This window comes from Canis lupus, chromosome 15 (assembly GCF_003254725.2).
Source record: "Canis lupus dingo isolate Sandy chromosome 15, ASM325472v2, whole genome shotgun sequence".
NCBI classification, from domain to species: Eukaryota; Metazoa; Chordata; class Mammalia; order Carnivora; family Canidae; genus Canis; species Canis lupus.
The window spans coordinates 35,358,966-35,378,283 of NC_064257.1; the positions used below are offsets into that span (position 1 = coordinate 35,358,966).

Here is a 19,318-nt window from a genome sequence, read left to right on the forward strand (position 1 = left end):
TATTATCTCTCATATGATAGCAGAATAAGAGTTAGGGATAAAGTAGCAGAAAGGACCCTACACTGGGAGTTAAAAGACCATGGTTGAGATCATGGCTCTTTCTGAAACTGTATGACTTTGGGCAAGTTGACCCTTTGGCATCTCAGTTTTCTCCTTAGTGAAACAGAAATCCTGGACAGGGGTGTCTGGACAACTAAATTAGATAATGGCTAGAAAGATCTCTATGATCTGTAAAATATTATAGACTAATATGATTGTAATATTTAAAATATCAGTTCTTTTGCTACATTGAAACTTGCTCGTATATATTCAACACAATAGAAGCCAAAGTGAAAAATCTTAAGTCCTAAAGATAAAGCTACACTCTGGGGATAAAAACGGGGTCTACCAGTACTCTTCACAATATAGTGCTAAGCTCTGGTGAGGTTCTTCATCCTTTTTTTTTTTTTTTTTTTTTTTAATTTGTATCTATTTATGATAGTCACACAGAGAGAGAGAGAGAGAGAGAGGCAGAGACACAGGCAGAGCGAAAAGCAGGCTCCATGCACCGGGAGCCCGACGTGGAATTCGATCCTGGGTCTCCAGGATCACGCCCTGGGCCAAAGGCAGGCGCTAAAACGCGGCGCCACCCAGGGATCCCTCCTCATCCTTTTTTAATTGCATGTCTGTACCAGTGACTCATATTTCCCTATCAAGTTTTCTAAAATCATTATCAGGAAAAATTTCAGACCCCTAAGGCTTTATTATTATTTTTAACATTCTCAGGGTTGGTACTTGCAAATATTTTCCCCCTCTCCTGCCCTTTTTTTTGTAATGTGGTAAAATATACACAACAAAATTTACCACTTAACCATTAAAATATTTTTATTGTGGTTAAATTTGCATAACATAAAATTTACCATTTTAACCATTTTTAAGTGTTTAATTGTGTAGCATTAAGTTCATTCACATTGTTATGCAACCATCACTACCATCTTTAGAAATTTTTCATTTTCCTCAACTGAAACTCTACCCATTTAGTTATAACTCCCTATCCTCCCTTCCCCTGAGCCCCTTGCTACCATCATTCTACTTTCTGTCTCTATGAATTGGGTTACTTTAGGTACCTCATATAAGTGGAATCATATTATATTTGTCCTTTTGTTTCTGGTTTATTTCACTTAGCATAATGTCTTCAATGTTCATCCATATTTTAACCTGTATCAGAATATCATTCCTTTTTAAGGCTGAATAATATTCCACTGTGTGTGCATACTATAATTTGTTTATCCATATACACGTCCATACACAATGGACATTTGGGTTGTTTCTACCTTTTGGCTATTGTGAATAATACTGCTATGATATTGGTATACAAACATCTGTTTGAGTCCCTGCTTCCAATCACCTCCAGTTGAAGATAATTTCATCTAGCCCTCAAATTATTTTTAAAAATAATTTTTCAAATACAATGTATGACACAAAATTTAAAATAATCATATTCAGAGGGAGTCAAGAGAACATGAATGAGAATGAGCAGAAACAAAAGGAGAACCCAGAAATAGATTCACATTAATATGCCCAACTGATTTTTGAGAAAAATGCAAAATCAATTCAATGGCAGAAAGAGCATTTTTCAACAAGTGATGCTGAAGCAATTGGACATCCATAGGCCAAAAAATGAACCTCAACCTAGGTCTCACATCTTACACAAAAGGTAACCCCAAATGGGTCACGGGCTTAAATGTAAAATTTGAAACTATAAAACTTCTAGAAAAAAAATAAGGAGAAAATCTTCAGGATTTAAGGGTAGGCAGTGAATTCTTAGACTTGATACCAAAAATACTATTCATAAAGAAAACTTTTGATAAATTGGATATCATCAAAATGTAAATATTTTTCTTTGCAAAAGACACACTATTAAAAAGTTGAAAAGACACTGGGAGAAAATTTTTACAAAGCACATATACAACAAAGGACTAGTACCTAGAATATATAAAGAACTCTCAAAACTTAGTGCAAAAAGCAAATAATCCAATTAGAAAATGAGCAAAAAAAAAAAAAAAATGAAAGATATTTCACTGAAGTGGATATATAGATGGCAAATATTCAATATTTTAGCCATGAAAGAAATGCAAATTAGGGGTGCCTAGTTGGCTCAATGGGTGGAGCATGAGACTGTTGGAGTTGTGAGTTCAAGCCCCTTGTTGGGTGTAGAGGTTGTTTGAAAATAAAATCTAAAAAAAAAAAAAGGAATGCAAATGAAAACTACAAGGAGATACCACTACATACCTCTAAGAATGACTAAAATAAAACATGATGATAATATCCAAACACAAGAGAGGATATGGAAAGATGGTATCATTCATGCATTGCTGGTGGGAATGTAAAGCAGTATAAGCCTCTTTGGAAAACAGTTTGAAAGTTTCAGATAAAAGTAAACATGCAATTGCCACATAGCCCAGTAATTGTACTTTTGGACATTTATGAAAGAAAAATCAAAACTTGTATTTACATAATTCCTATACATGAGTGTTTTAGCAGCTTTCAAAACAGCCAAAAAATGGGGGGGAAAACCAAAATACCCAGATGTCCTTCAAGGAGCAAATGATTAAACAAACAGGTACATTCATGCCATGAACTGCTACTAAACAATAAAAAGAACAAACTACAAGTATATACAACCTGGATGTATCTCCAGAGAATTAAGCTGATTGAAAAAAGGCAATCACCAAAAGTTATATATTGTATGATTCCATTTATATAATATCCTTGAAATGACAAAAATATAGAAATGGACAACACATTAGTGGTTGCCAGGATTAAAAAGGGGGTGGAGAAAAGAGAGAAGTGGGTGTGGCTGCAGAAGGACAGTATGAATGATCCTTACCTTGACGGAAATATTTTGAATCTGGACTGTATCAGTGTCAATATCCTGGTTGTGATATTGAACTACAATTTTACAAGATGTCATATGGAGAAAATGAGTAAAGGGCATATGGGATCTCTCTGTATGTGGGTCTATAATCACCTTAAGATAAAAAGTTAATTTAATGCAGTGCCTGGGTGGCACAGTTGGTGGCACAGTCTCTTGGTTTTGGCTCAGGTGGCAATCTCAGGTTGTGATTTCAGGGCTGTAAGATCAAGTACTGTTTCGGGCTCTGTGCTCAGGCAGACTCTGCTTGGGTTTCTCTCTCCCTCTGCCCCTCCCCCACCCCTCTATCTAAAAAAATAAAAAAATACCTTAAATAAAATTAACTAAAAACATTATGTATGTGGATAGCATCATATTTCTGTTGGACCCTGCCACAGTAAAAGAATTTGTAGGATCCCCTGAGACAGAGAGTTCATATCACAAGAAGTATAATAGATAATTTCAATGAAAGCATTATAAATTTTTGTTATCTTTCTCCTGACTTTCACTAATACACATTAAAATTATTAACACAAACCAAGTATCACTAATATAATGTTTTGGCAATATCTCACTCACTTGTTGTTTTTATTCTTTTTTTAAAAAACCTGGATGATTATTTATAAAACTAACTAATAACTTCTACTTACCAGATGGAACATGGTGGTCTTTCTTTACTTTCACAAGATGATTTTCCTTATGATATTCCTCCCTTGAATAGCTGCTGATTTGGGTCGCTTTGGGATCTCCTTGCAAGGCACTGTTTTTGATTGAATTTTTGGTTGCACACTCATAAGCACCTTCAATAAGATCATGCCAACTGTAATTCATAAGATTTACAATTCCTGCAGGGTATATACGGTTACACTCTGCATATTTCTGCAATATCTCTCCAAGTTCATGCAGTATTTCAGAAGCAAGGAGTTTATATTCAAGTAGATTCTTTTTCAGGTATATTTTGGAGACTTGAAGTTTAGGAGAAAACTTGGCAACCCTAGGCGTTTGTGAGATGCTGAATGAATGGACCTCATCTTCCTCCTCAGCTTCAGCTATTGTAGGTAGTCTTGCATCCTTTAGTTTTTTAGATATTGGACTCTTTGTATGTCTGTAAAAGAGACATGTGGACCCTTGGGAGAAAAAGACTGAATAAACCATAAGGAACCTGACTTCCTTTTCCAATGTGATTTTCTGCTGAGACAGAAATACCCTACCCATCACTCCCTTCCATCATGCCTGGCTCGCTCCCTCCATCCTCTTTTCCCCTTGGAATGTCAAAAGGATATTAGGTCAGAGAGGAGCCATCTACCAGCGCATAATGGAACTTCTTCATCTCTGGGTCAGCCTCTTTGACCGTTGGCATCTTGGGCTTTCTCTTCAGCAGCTCTAGCCAGAAACATTGAGAAACTTTGGAACTGTGGTTCACGTTTATCATATCTTTTGGATCATTATAGTGGCATAGGATGAGTTGTTTGTTGAATCCTTCTTTTTTAAGCTTTGCTTCCTCTGCTTTTCTGTTCAAGAGAAAACAATTCAATGGGGCACCTGGGTGGCTCAGTTGGCTGAGCATCTGACTCTTGATTTTGATTCAGGTCATGATCTCAGGGTCCTGAGATAAAGCCCCATGGTAAGCTCCACACTCAGCAGGGAGTTTGCTCCTCTATCTTTCTCTCTCTCTCTCTCTCTCTCTCTCTCTCTCTCTCTCCCCCTTCTGTCTCTCTCTCCCCTTCTGCCCCTCTCCCTGCTCTCACACTCTTTCGCTCAAATAAATAATAAACCTAAAAAGAAAAGAAAAATTCAAGAACTAGCTATTTCCTGATCTTATCAAGGGCTGGAGGGTGCGTAAATGGCTGTGACTTTACTACTGTCAATCTAGTAGGCTTCCTTAGATCTGGACAGCTGGATTTGGAAATCCTCAGTCAAATGTTTATTGAGTGTCTACCATTTTTATTATATTTTTTATTTTTTAAAAGATTTTATTTATTTATTCATGAGAGACACACACAGAGAGAGGCAGAGACATAGGCAGAGGGAGGAGAAGCAGGCTTCATGCAGAGAGCCCGATGCGGGACTCAATCCCGAGACTGCGGGATCACGCCCTTGACCAAAGGCAGATGCTAAACCGCTAAATGGCTGAGCCACTCAGGTGTCCCGTGTGCCTACCATTTTTAAACAGTTCTTGAGGATCTGCTGTGTATGAAACACTGTACTAGAGGCTGCAGCAAATGCAGGACTAGTAAGTAGCCCCATAGGAACAGCACAATACAGGACAGGCTTTGGACAAGACCTGAGGTAAACACTGGTGCTACCTCTTGGAAGTATAAAAAGTATACAAAATACTAAATTCCTCTGAGTCGTGTTGTTTTTCTTCTGCAAAATGGGAATAACAATACCTCACAGAAATGTAGGGAATCTCTGGTTAATTGATGCACACAGACCTCTAGGCATAGATCCCAGTATTTAGCATGCCTTCTAAATATACTAGCTGTTTCTTTTTTACAATTTGGTGAAGAACATATACATATATGTTTATTAATAATAAGGTGGTAGAAAGAAAGGATAGGTAAATATGAAACTATCTATGTTCTACATTTCAGACAGAGACCCTGAAATTAAGGTAGCTCCCTTGGAACATTCATTAAACCATTCGTAAATATTCACTAGGTATCTTCCATGGGCAAAATTCATACATTCCTAGAGATAGGTGCTATCTATACTCATTCTAGAGAGTGCCTGAGTTTTGTATCTACACGATAAAGCCAGGATGCGATGTCATTCATATCAACTCCAAATTCTCTACTCTCTTCACTTCATGAGACTGCTCCTCATATTCCTACTGTCAGGGGCTATAGGAGCTGTGGCCATAGTATAAAATGCAGATTCACATTTTCTGTATCTGAGGGTCAGCCAATGAAGCAGACCTTCCTACTTCTTACCCAGTTTCCTGCCCTCAACACATATGCACACACAGGTATGCACACACATATATACTCACATGCGTGCACACACACACACACACACGTGTGTTCATACACTCGTGCATCCAAGCATGCCAAGTAGAAGCTGTTGGCAACATGGCATTAGAAGAAGACTCCAGGGCAGCCCAGGTAGCTCAGCAGTTTAATGCCACCTTCAGCCCAAGGCATGATCCTGGAGACCCAGGATCAAGTCCCACATCCGGCTCCCTGCATGGAGCCTGCCTTCTCCCTCTGCCTCTGTCTCCTCCTCTCTCTCTCCCTGTGTCTCTCATGAGTAAATAAATAAAATCTTAAAAAAAAAAAAAAAAGAAGACTCCGGAATCAGGATGGGAAAGCAGAGGTCATATACTAAAGACATCCTTGGCTGTCTTGGAGCCCAACATCACCTGTTTAACAGCCAGAGACTGGCTTTGCGTCTACTCTTTGGTCCCAGCTACTCAGGGCATGATTCTGGAGTCCCGGGATCGAGTCCCACCTCAGACCCCTTGCATGGCCTGCTTTTCTCCCTCTGCCTATGTCTCTACCCCTCTCTGTGTCTCTCATGAATAAATAAATAAAATCTTAAAAAAAAGAAAGAATGTGGGGATGGAATTGGGCAGATCCATGACCAACACTTGAGAATAATCAGAAATGTCAGGACTCTAACTAGGAGAAGTGGGAGCTACCTTCTCAGAGAAGAGTTAGCAGTTTGGGCATTTCTAACATGGGTAGAGAGTGGAATGCAAAACAAACAAACCTCAGAAACAGGATAAAAAGAATATCTAAGGTGGCCCTCAGCAAGTCCCTTCAGATTCAGAGCATATTCAAACAGGAATCCTCAGTGGTTTTCATTTTAGGGTGCACTTGAAAATTCCTAAAATTGAGCTGGCATCTCTCAATAAGGGTCTTGGAGTGTTTGGAAAAATTAGTCTGTGCGTATGTGTGGGTGTATGTATGCATACTTGTGCATTTATTGGTTGAGTGTAGAATTTGGGGTATGAGAAGAGCTATGCTGAAAGGAAAATTTTTATTTATTTATTTATTTACTTACTTACTTATTTACTTATTTACTTATTTTTAAAGATTTTATTTATTTATTCATGAGATACACAGAGAAAGGGAGAGAGAGGCAGAGACACAGGCAGAGGGAGAAGCAGGCTCCATGAGGGGGAGCCGGACGTGGGACTCTATCCTCGTTCTCCAGGATCTCGTCCTAGGCTGAAGGCAAGCGCCAAACCTCTGAGCTACCCAGGGATCCCCTAAAAGGAAATTTTTTAAGGGATTAAAAATAAGTAATTGGATGGGGCACCTAACTGTTCAGTCAGTAGAGCATGTGACTCTTGATCTCAGGGTCATGAATTCAAGCCCCACTTTTTAAATTTTCTTTAAAAAAAATAAGCAATTGGACAAAACTGGAAGTAACACAATTTCAGATTACAAGTTACATTACAAAATACCATTGACATTTTTTCACAGAGTTAGAACAAATAATCTTAAAATATGCATGGAACCAGAAAAGATCCTGAGTAGCCAGAGAAATGTTGAAAAAGAAAACCAAAGCTGATAGCATCACAATGCCAGACTTCAAGCTATATTACAAATTTATAATATCACCATCAAGACAGTATGGTACTGGCACAAAAACAGACACATAGATTAATGGAAGAGAAGAGAGAACCCAGATTCTATGGTCAACTAATCTTGACAAAGCAGGAAAGAATTTCCAAAGGAAAAAAAACAATCTCATAAACAAATGGTGCTGGGAAAATTGGACAGCCATATGTAGAAGAATGTAGCTGGACCATTTTCTAATACCACGCACAAAAATAAACTCAAAATGGATGAAAGATCTAAATGTGAGACAGGAATCCACTAAAATCCTAGAAGAGACACAGGCAGCAACGCCTTTGACCTCAGCCACAGCAACTTCTTGCTAGACATATATCTAAAGGCAAGGGAAACAAAAGTAATAATGAACTACAAGGACTTCATCAGGATTAAAAGCTTCTGCACAGCAAAGGAAATACTCAATAAAACTAAAAGGCAACCTACAGAATGGGAGAAGATATTTGCAAATGACATATCAGAGAAAGGGCTAGTATTCAAGATCTATAAAGAACTTATCAAACTCAACACCCAAAAAACAAATAATACAGTCAAGAAATGGGCAGAAGACATGAACAGATGTTTCTCCAAAGAAGACATACAAATAAACAACAGACACACGAAAAATGCTCAACATCACTCGGCATTAGGGAAATACATATCAAAACCACAATGAGATACCACCTCACATCAGTCAGAATGACTGAAATTAACACATCAGGAAGCAACAAATGTTGGTGAGGATGAAGAGAAAGGGGAAACCCTCTTACACTGTTGGTGGGAATGCAAGCTGGTATAGCCACCCTGGAAAACAGCATGGAGAGTCCTCAAGAAGTTAAAAATAGATCTACTGTACAATCCAGAAATTGTGATATTGGGTATTATTATTATTTTTTGCTATTGGGTATTTACCCCAAAGATATAAATATAATGATCCAAAAGGGCACATGCACCCCAATGTTCATAGCAGCAATGTCCACAATAGCCAAACTATGGAAAGAGCTGATATGCCCATCCATAGATGAATGGATAAAGAAGATGTGGTGTATATATATATATATATATATATACATATATATATAGTATACAATATACATATATGTATATATATGTGGTGTATATATATATTGTATACTATATATATATATATATATAGTGTGTGTGTGTGTGTATATATATATGTATATATATATCATTCCTCCCTTGTTTGACAAGGGAGGAATGAATATACAATGGAAAAAAGTCTCTTCAACAGTGTTGGGAAAACTGAACAGTAACACGCAAAAGAATGAAATTGGATGACTTTCATATACCATACACAAAAATAAACTCAAAATTTATTAAAGATCTAAATGTATTAAAGATCTGAAATCATAAACATCCTTGAAGAGAGCACAGGTAGTAATCTTTCTGACATCGGCTATAGCAACATTTTTCTAGCTATGTCTCCTGACGCAAGAGAAATAAAAGCAAAAATAAACTATTGGAATTATGTCAAAATAAAAAGCTTCTGCACAGCAAAGGAAACAATCAACAAAACTAAAAGACCACCTATGGAATGGGAGAAAATATTTGCAAATTACATATCCAATAAAGGGTTAGTATCCAAAATCTATAAAGAAAGGATATAACTCAATACCCAAAACACAAATAATCCAATTAAGACATACAGATGGCACATGGAAAAGATGCTCAACATCACTCATCACCAGGAAAATGCAAATCAAAACTACCATGATTCTCATATGTGTCAGAATGGCTAAAATCAAAAACACAAAAAACAACATGTGTTGACAGGATGTGGTAGAGAAGCAAGCCTCATGCACTGTTGGTGGGAATGCAAACTGGTGTAGCTATTGTGGAGAACAGTATGGTGGTTCCTCAAAAAATTAAAAAAATAGAATCACTCTATGATTCAGGAATCAATCACACTACTGGGTATTTACAAATACAAATTATAAATTGTAAATACAAAAACACTAATTCAAAGAAATACATGCATCCTGACGTTTATTGCAGCATTATCTACAATAGCCAAATTATGGAAGCAGCCCATTCATCAGTAGATGATAAAGAATATGTGGTATATACATAACAGAATATTATTCAGCCATAAAAAAGAATGAAATCTACTTTGCAACAACATGGATAGAGCTAGAGAATATAATGGTAAGTAAAATAAATCAGAGAGACAGATGCCATATGATTTCATTTATATGTGGAATTTGAGAAGCAAAACAAACAATCAAAGGGAAAAGAGAGAGGCACACCAAAAAAATTGACTCTTAACTCTAAAGAACAAACTGGCGGTTATCAGAGAGGGGTGGGGTGAGGCGGGGTGGGTGAAATAGGAGATGGGAGGACTAAAGAGTACATTTATGATGATGAAAAAAAGTAATTGGGAATAACAGAGCTGAGTAATGGAGGGAGAGAGAGGTATAATAGCCATAGTGCTGTTGGCACAGGAGGTGCTGGGGATGGGAGTCCCTAGCAACCAGCAAGGGTTGCTTGCCCCTCTCAGAAGGGGGGGTGGGGGACTTCTCAGCAAGTCCTGTGAGAAAGGAACCAGAGCCAGGAGGTTGGGCAAAGACCAGATCTACCACTCAAAAATGGAAATGCTTGATTAAAACAACTGGTTTCTCTTGCCATTTGTTTCTTGTTTTGCTTTCCTTCTCCTTCCTCTGTTCTCATAAAAGAGCAATTATAAATTGCCACTCTTCTCCACATAGAACACACATATGCCACTCCATTTATGAGCATCAAACGCTGGCAGGATGTCAGCCTAACAACACACATGTATAAACCAATTGAAAACCTGAATCTAATGACCATTAACCCGGCCCACATCTTGGCCCTTTTCATTCAATGCGGAAACATGATTCCATTTTTCTGTAACTCTCTACAAATGGACCTTTCAGATTATTAAGAAAGGTAAGTATGCCTCTAAAGTGTAAATAGTTATAAACATTGGGAGAAAACAAAGGCATGCTCCCCCTCCTTACCTGCAAGGCCAGAAATCAAGATACAAAGTTATAGTGCAAAAAACTCTCATGCAAAATCTCCTACTTTATATGAATGCCAGTGGGCAACCATTATTTGGGGAAGTTCCTCATAACTCCTTTAAAAGTAGTAAGTGCTTCCTTTTCTAATCCCTTTAACAAGACTCTAGACAAGGAGTATTGGTTATTGTGTAAAGACAAACCAGCCTCTCTCCCAACAAAAGGCTGCCCTTCTCTGCCTTTTCTCAAGAAACTAGCAGTGGGTGATTTTGCTTTCCTCTTGCCTGAGGGTCAGAAGTTGACCTCTGGATTCTCCAGCAGGTGATAATTATCACCAAATTGATTAGTTCAACAAAGGAGCCCTAATATTTGCATAAAAGGTTTCTTGGAAGTTTTGGGTGATTGGTCATTCCCAGGAAAAGTCATTGTTGGGGCTTACAAAAGAATCCTTCTCTAAGTCAGAAGTTACCCAATTATCCCAGCCCTCTGGCATCTGGACCACTTTAAGAGAGAGGCTGGAATAGAAAGGTAACTACATCTTGAATCATCTCAAATCAAAACTGCCTAGGAATCTAAGCTAAATTCAATATAGTGAGGGCATTCACTGACTCTAAGAACTGAAGGATGCTTGAACAATGTCTCATTCCATTTTACAGATGGAGCCAAAGCACAGAAAAAGGAATTGATAAATCCTAAATAATGGTTACTGTTTATCAAACAATCACTATATTCTACAGTTTGTGCTAAGTTATTTAACCCCATGATTTCATGTAATGTTTTCAATAACCCTATGAGGTACATTTTAGTAGGACCTCCATCTTCTATAAGAAAAGTAAAGCTTTGAGAAGCAGAATAAGTGCCCCAAGTCACACGGTTGGCAAATGGGAGCATGAAATTTTTGTGAACTACAAAGCTCAAGCTCTGTACCTTTACAGACATTGCCTCTTGTACCCCAGGTCACACAAATAAGAAACGGCAGGGACAGGGCTAGAAGCAAGCATGGGATTCCTAGCCTAATGCTTTTGTACCACCATGCCATAATAGTAAATATGAATAAAATCAGAAGACTAGACCTTCACTAGTCACAGCCCAGAGATCTGATTCAGGCTCCACTGTGGAGGATGTGCTCTGCTGTAAGGAGCACTTTGGGATCTGGTCTGGGATGGGAGGGTTCACTACATTTGTCAGACTAGTCTTCCAGTGATAAGAAAAGAGAGTCTATTTGGCACCTGCCAATGGAGCTACAGAAGATTCTTTCTTCTCTAATTTCCCTAGGTCTGACTTGATATTAAACTTCTACAATGTTCTGTGTTGAGCAAATGTGATAGAAATTTGGTAGGGTACAAATGCCAATAGTTCTGATTTGCTTAAAATTGCATTTCATCCAGCAATCATTTTTTAAATCTACATGCTCTATCTCTTACCCTGGGAACCAAGGGATGTTATAATTTGGCTGATTTTCTTGCAGAAATGCTTTGTAATGCACACACTGTAAAATTACACGAGTTCTTTTTAAAGCTTGGATTCTGTATATGATAAATGCCTTGGGAATGAATTTCTACCAACATTAGCAATTCTCACTGTTAAAAAACCACTCCTTTAACATAGTTTATTACTATGGGTGATGTATAACAGCACCATACTCATCCTTGGTGCTGTGTGCCAGCTAAATTCACCTCCTCCATCTACTCTGCCAAGCCATCTCTTCTTGGTTCTAGGCTTGTTTCAATAAACCACTTCTGACGGTACTGGGTTATTAAAAAATGGTTTTTGCTTGCTTAGTGCTTCAGTGTCTGCAAAGTACGCTTATATATACTGAGTCACAACTACCTGCTGTGGTAAGCAGAAGACATGTTATTATCCCTAAATGACTAAAGGAGCAGAGGTTCAGGGAGTTCAAGAGACTTACACAAGATCCCACGCCATTGACTAATGAATCTAGATGTTCTGACTCCAAGTTTTTTTTTTCTTTCAATTTTTGCTTTGGTCTTTATTTATTTTTTAAAAGATTTTTATTTATTTATTCATGAAAGACACACACACAGAGGCAGAGACACAGGAGAAAGAAGAAACAGGCTCCATGCAGGGAGCCCATCGTGGGACTCGATCCTGGGACTCTAGGATCACACCCTGGGCCGAAGGCAGGCGCTAAACTGCTGAGCCATCCAGGGATCCCCTGGTCTTTATTTTTTAGAGCAGTTTTAGGTTCACAGAAAAATTGAGTGGAAAGTACAGGGAGTTCTTATACTACCTATAAGTCCCCCCCACCCCTAAAATACAGTGCCTGCTCCTATCACTTGAGGTCTTTTTAAACTTGAAAAACTAATTCTAAGTTCACCTGGAAGAATAAATTGGTGAAATTATTTAAGCTGTTTTTGATGTTGAAATAGTAACCAGAGGAAGTTCGTTGTATCAGATATTATTAAGATGGTGATAGCTAACAGTTATTGAATGCCTCTTCATTCCTTTCCAAGCACATCCTCTTTGAATGTGCTAGGAAGCTTTACAACTACTCTAGAAGGTAGTTAGAGGAACTACATTTTACATATGAGGAAAATAAGGCAAAGAGAAAATTAGATGCCTGTCCCAAGATCACATGCGTGGATGGAGCTGGGATTGTAGCCCAATAAATTTGGCTGGCTTCAAGCTCCCTTTCTTAACATTCTGCTTGTCTCTCTCATATTGTATAATCTGAATTCTTGAGATAGATGAAAACTCAATTAGGCAGATCAATGAAATAGAATAGACAGCTCAAAAGCAGACTTTAATGTATGTAAGACTGAAGGTATGATTAAGTTGAGAACTCAAATCAGGGGATAACACAGAATGTATTCAATATGTGGCTCCAGAGTGATGATAGTGCTCAGCCCTTGGTATCAGACAAATCTGAGAGTATATAGCAGCTCCGCCATTCACTAGCTTTCTGACCGTGGCATAAAAGCAGTGACTTATGGAGGCATGTAAATTGCTTTGTGTAGTGGCTTATATAAGACAAGCACTCGATAAACATTAGCTATTATTATTAGCACTCAATAATTACTAGCATGGAAGAAAGAAAGCTAGAATCTTCATACCACACACAACAAAATTTCCAACTAAATGCAAAAAAAAGAAATTAAAAATAGAGTAGGTTTATCTAATTTTAGCATGAGGAAAGATTTTTCCAGTTATAGAAACTAGGGGGAGAAATCTTAAAACAAAACATTGATAACTGCACAATAAAAGTTAATTTATATACTATGCATAGTTGAGGGAGAGAGAGAGGAAGTGCACAGGAGCCAGGAGAGGCAGAGAGTGACAAAGAATTTTAAGCAGGCTCCACAGTCCATGCAGAGCTCCATGTGAAGCTCAGTCTCACAAACCTGAGATCATGACCAGAACTGAAATCAAGAGTCAGATTCTCAACTGACTGAGCCACTCAGGCACCCCTAAGCATAGGTGTTTTAAAATAATAATTTTAATATGATGTAAATTTAGATACTAAATCTACCAATATAGTAAATTTACTAATTCATTTATTTTTAATTTATTTTTAAAGATTTTATTTATTTATTCATGAGAGACACACAGAGAGGCAGAGACACAGGCAGAGGGAGAAGCAGGCAGGCTCCATGCAGGGGACCCTGATGTGAGACTGGATCCCAGGACTGTGGGATCACGTCCTGAGCTGAAGGTAGATGCTCAACCACTGAGCCACCCAGGGGTCCCTAAATTTACTAATTTAAATGTAAAAATCCCTGGTGATTCAACCAATAAAGAATAATTTCAGTGAAACAAAGTTTAAAAATTTAAATACTAATTTCAATATTAAATTTCACTAGAAATTATTCTTTGTTATTAAATCACCAGGAATTTTCAGCACAAGATCTAACATCTTAACCAAGGCCCGGGCTCTGGGCTTACTCTGTCTTTCCCATTCCTTAAAGGGGTTTAAAAAGAAAGACACCATCAAAGAGACTGAGTCAGATGATTGCAGTCACTTTTTTCCTAGTCCTTGCACAAGCTGTTTGATTCCTGTCCAGAGCAGGAAAAGCCAGTATTTTAGAAAAATCTAATAAAGAATTTCACATTACAAGATCTCTCTTAACAATTTAGATTTATCAACAGTATTAAAATGTATTTTCTTCTGATCTAAACATTTCTCGTTTTGCAATTTACTTTTTTGTATGTAATTTTATTTTGTTTTATTTTATGTAAAGTTTATTATTACTATTTTTTTAATGATTTCTACACCCAACATGGGGCTCCATCCCCATGGAGGACATGGACACCAGAATCACGACCTGAGCTGAAAAGCAAATGCTCAACCACTTAACAGACTGAGCCACCCAGGTGTCCCTTAAATAAGTATTTTAAATACTAAGCATGTATCACATTTAAAAGACATTCCACAAAGCATAAGTGGTTATTTTCACACCAAAGGCCAGGTGGAAAACTGGAATGAAAATAAAGCATGGTTGATGAACATCGGTGCACTTTGGATGGACCTGGGTTTCATCCTGGCTCTGCCTTTTTCTATCTGTATGACTCCCAACAAATAGCCACACTTCCTGGCACATTAGTTTCCTCATCTGTAAGATGGAGATGATAATTGCCTTTCTCTCATGGGGTTATTCTAAGTAGTATAGATAACAAATGAAAAGCATCAGCTCCATTGTCTAGTTCCAGAGTAGATATTTTGTCAATGCTTGCTCTGGTTCTTATCCTAATTGTTTCATTTATCCTCTGCTGATTGTTAGACAACTTGCTGAGATGGTTAGTTTCTCATTTTAGATGACATGTTTCTTCTTCTTTGTTTAGGTGACATGTTTCTTGAACACAGGGACTAGTTTCATATTTCTTTAGAATAGCTTTTCCTATTGTGGGCACTTCTTTCCCTGACTTCTTTTGTTCTCTCTCTCCTCTCTACTGTTTTCACATAGGATTCTGTACTGGTCACTTGACAAGGCTGACTAATGGATAAAGTTGTATACTGCAGTGATTTATTTCTGTGAGTTACTAGGAAAAGAGGGGTTTATGTGTGCATGCAAGTATGCATTTTTTTCATATTACAGATACAAGGCAAATTGACAGAGTGACTTGCCCAGGGTCCCACAGGCTTTGCACCTCTTCTTGCCTATCTACCCATCATATACCTCATAAAAGTATACAATTCTAAAGATTGAAGGGGTGCCTGGGTGGCTCAGTTGGTTAAGCATCTGACTTTTGGTTTGGGCTCAGGTTGTGAGATCCAGCCCAGTGTGGGGCTCCTCGGTCAGCGGGGAGTCTACCTGAGATTCTCTCTCCTTCTCCTTCTGCCCTTCCCCTTCTGTATGTGTGTGTGTGTGTGCACTCTCTCTCTCCTGTTCTATCTCTGAAATAAATAAATCTTAAAAAAAAATTGCAGAGGGCTCCCTACATTTGAATGATGGCTTCTTGTAGTCTTTTCACAGCAGTACTGAGGATTGTCTTCCATTTCAGAATTTCCATTTTTGAATGAGGATGTTGAAAGATCCAACCTTGAAATAACAACAACACGACCAAATATTAACTTAAAGGGGATATTTAAAAATTTACCCATTATATAAATCCTGCTCAGCCATTAGTCTACCCAAGCCTACTTAAAAAAGGAACTAAAATCTAGGGGCACCTAGGTAGCTCAGTCAGTTGAGTTACCAACTCTTGGTTTTGGCTCCGTTCATGATCTCAGGGTCATGAAATTGAGCCCCTAGTTGGACTTCATGCTCAGTGGGGAGTCTGAGATTCTCTCCCTCTCCATCTGCCCCCTCAGCTTGTGCTTGAATGCTTGAGCGCTTGAGCGTGCACACACACACAATCTCTCTCTCTCTCTCAAATAAATAAACCTTTAAAAAAGAAAAAAGAACCCAAATCCATTCATATAAAATATAAGTAATTAGCTTAAGAATTACTCCTCCTCAGGAGATTTGCACTAAAATGGGACCAAATCTTCTACCCAAGGAATTAAATCCCTATGATGACTTCTGAAGTATTAGAGGACTTTTAAGAATCCTACACACACTGCAGACCTACAGATGAGCTTCGTCAGCATCCCCTAGTCTCGAGATCCCATCTCTCAAGAGAGAACATTTTATTGGTAGTCCGCAGACTTGGGTTCTGTTCCTGTCTACTTCATGGACACTAGAGGAAAAGAAGCACTTTATTTCTAGACACAGAGTATGTGAATTTAGGGCTGGCAGTGACTATCCTCCTTCACTGTGTAAAGCAAGCCTAACTGTAGAATTTAGTCAAGCAGAGATGGACAGAGAAGAATCTCTGCAAGTGTTGCTTCCCACCATCCTGCCTTGGATCTTTGCTCCTGCAGTTCTCCCTTTAATCTTGTGAGCTGCCCCCAGTACACTAGCAAAGAATTCTCTTGTTGCTTATGCTAGTGTGAGTTGGGCTCTTGTCACCTACAGCTTAAAGACTCCTGACTAACAAATCACATTCAGTTTCATCATCCAGATCATGAGAACCGGATCATGAGAGCCCTAACTCTAGACTAGAGAAGACTGAACAAACTCTATCCCAGTTTCCTAAGGGTTATATAATGTAATCCCAGACTCTCACTTTGGGATTTCAGTCTTGCCCCTTAATGACTAAGACTTTGCTCCTTTCTCACAGATTATCTGCTTGCCATTCAACTGCCTATCACTGACTCTACCCACCTATTTGGATTCCTGGACATTTTCATGCTGAACCCTCTGGATACCTCATGACTTACTTCATTCCTATTTGCTGTTTTGCCATGCTTACTGAGCTTGTTCTTAGCATATGCATATTCCTCAATACCTATCCCAATCCAGTGAGACAGTTTTAATAATAAAATTCTATTCCTTAATTATAGGGCATGGGGAGGTGTTGGAGGGATACCTGACTCCTAAAAGCACATTCTCTAAAAGTAGAAACTTTCAACAGTTTCTAAAGTTCTTAGATTATGACGAAAAGATTATGAAAAGCAAATCTATTAGACCCAGGGCAACCAGCCCCAACTCTTACTCACTCCCTGAGCCACACAGCAGCTAGCTACATTATGTCTGTATTTCAAGGGATGACAAGGTTCCCTTTTCCCAACAACCCATATCCTATCCCTTTTACAACCTCATTTGGGGATAGACTGTATTCTTTCTAGATTTTTGTAACCATAATCTTCCTTGAGAAGTCTCCTGTATAACATTTAAACAGTTTAAGAAACAATATTTGTCTTTTAACACAGAAGCTTTAGTTTCTTATCCAAGTTGGTATGTTTTTGTGATGGAAGACCATGCCGACCTAAAGGTAGTTTCTCAGAACCAGAAGAAACTCCCAGGTGTAAGAGTGGAGATACCGGGCAGAGTGGAGATAACCGGCAGACCCTGTGGCTCAGCGGTTTGGCTCCGCCTTCAGCCGGGGGGGGGGGCGATCCTGGAGACCTGGGATGGAGTCCCATGTCAGGCTCCCTGCATGGAATCTGTTTCTCCTTCTGCCTGTGTCTCTGCCTCTCTGTGTCTCTCATGAATAAACAATTATATAACTTTTATATTTTATAAACAATTTATAAAATTTATAAACAATTTTATAAACAATTTATAAAAAAAAAGTGGAGATATCAAGGAAGACTGGGTTAGAGGAGATGCATTTGAAAACTTTGACTAGGCATTCATGAACTTAAAAGCCTGGCTTTGATTAAGGTCATACTAAGAGGATGACTGGGAGAAAGTTTCCAAATTCAGGGAATGTAAGTGATTCTCACTGTGGTTGCTCATCAGAGTAGACCCTAATTTGGATGGTAAAGGGATCTTACCATTTTCTAAGCAGATCTTGGATAACAGTGAGAAGTGGATGACAACAGGTAAATTGCTATCTTGGGGTACATGAGAATGTTGGTTTTGGTTGACATGAGCCAAAAAAAGAAAAAAAGGAAGGAGGAGGGTGAGGGAGCCTGCTTCTCCCTCTGCCTGTGTCTCTGCCTCTCTCTCTCTCTCTGTGACTATCATAAAAAAAAACCCAAACAAACAAACAAACAAAAACATATGTAAGCCTTAACGATATTTTATCTTCTTTAACCTAGCAATTCAACTTCTAGAAATCCATCTTAAATTGTAATAGAAAAGGTATATAACATCTGTGAATAAAATTGCTAACTGTAACATTATCTTTTGATAATAGAATTGAAAGAAACCTAGTGACTATAAGGATATAGCTAAATAAGTAATGCCATTCTCATACAATGGGTAGCATGAAAAAGTATTTGGAGGGCAGCCCGGGTGGCTCAGCAGTTTAGCACCGCTTTTGACCCAAGGCATCGAGTCTCTGTCAGGCTCCCTGTGTGGAGCCTGCTTCTCCCTCTGCCTCTGTCTCTGCCTCTCTCCCTCTCTGTGTCTCTCATGAATAAATAAATGAAATTTTTTAAAAATAAAAAAAATTTAAAAAATATATATATTATAATATATAAAGATTATACATAACTGTATATGTGGGATGTCCTCAAAGTGTGTAATGTCTATATCACATATCTGGTAGTACAGAGACTAAGCAAAGATCCTCCAAAAAGTACATTGATTTTTTTGGATTGTGGAAGTCATTTTTTATTGGATATTTTCTAACTCTTCCTTTTTTTTCAAGTAGGCTCCCCACTTACTTAAACTCACAACCCTGAGAGACTCGCATGCAAGAGTTGCATACTCTACAGACTGAGCCAGCCAGGCTCCCCTCTAACTTTTCTACAATGAATATTTATTATGTTTGTACACAGGAGATAAAAACATGCATGTGTGTTGCTTATTAATCACTTTAATTATAAGACAAGACAGAGGTCATTTCTTCCAGAAAGCCTTACCTGAATTTCTTAGGTTAGTGGACAAACATGTTCTTTGTTCTCTTAGCCTGTC

The 19,318-nt window shown here is 38.2% G+C and overlaps 1 protein-coding gene across 1 annotated transcript in view; it reads right to left on the reverse strand.

The window, feature by feature from the left end:
* The window catches only part of LOC112654825 (uncharacterized protein C3orf20 homolog), a 107,561-nt gene extending 89,275 nt beyond the window's left edge, over window positions 1-18,286 (reverse strand). Inside the window, exon 1 of the mRNA XM_049093932.1 lies at window positions 18,232-18,286. The gene's annotated coding sequence lies outside the window, so the exon portion shown is untranslated. The remainder of the gene's footprint in view (window positions 1-18,231) is intronic.
* Between the last annotated feature and the right edge of the window lie 1,032 nt (window positions 18,287-19,318).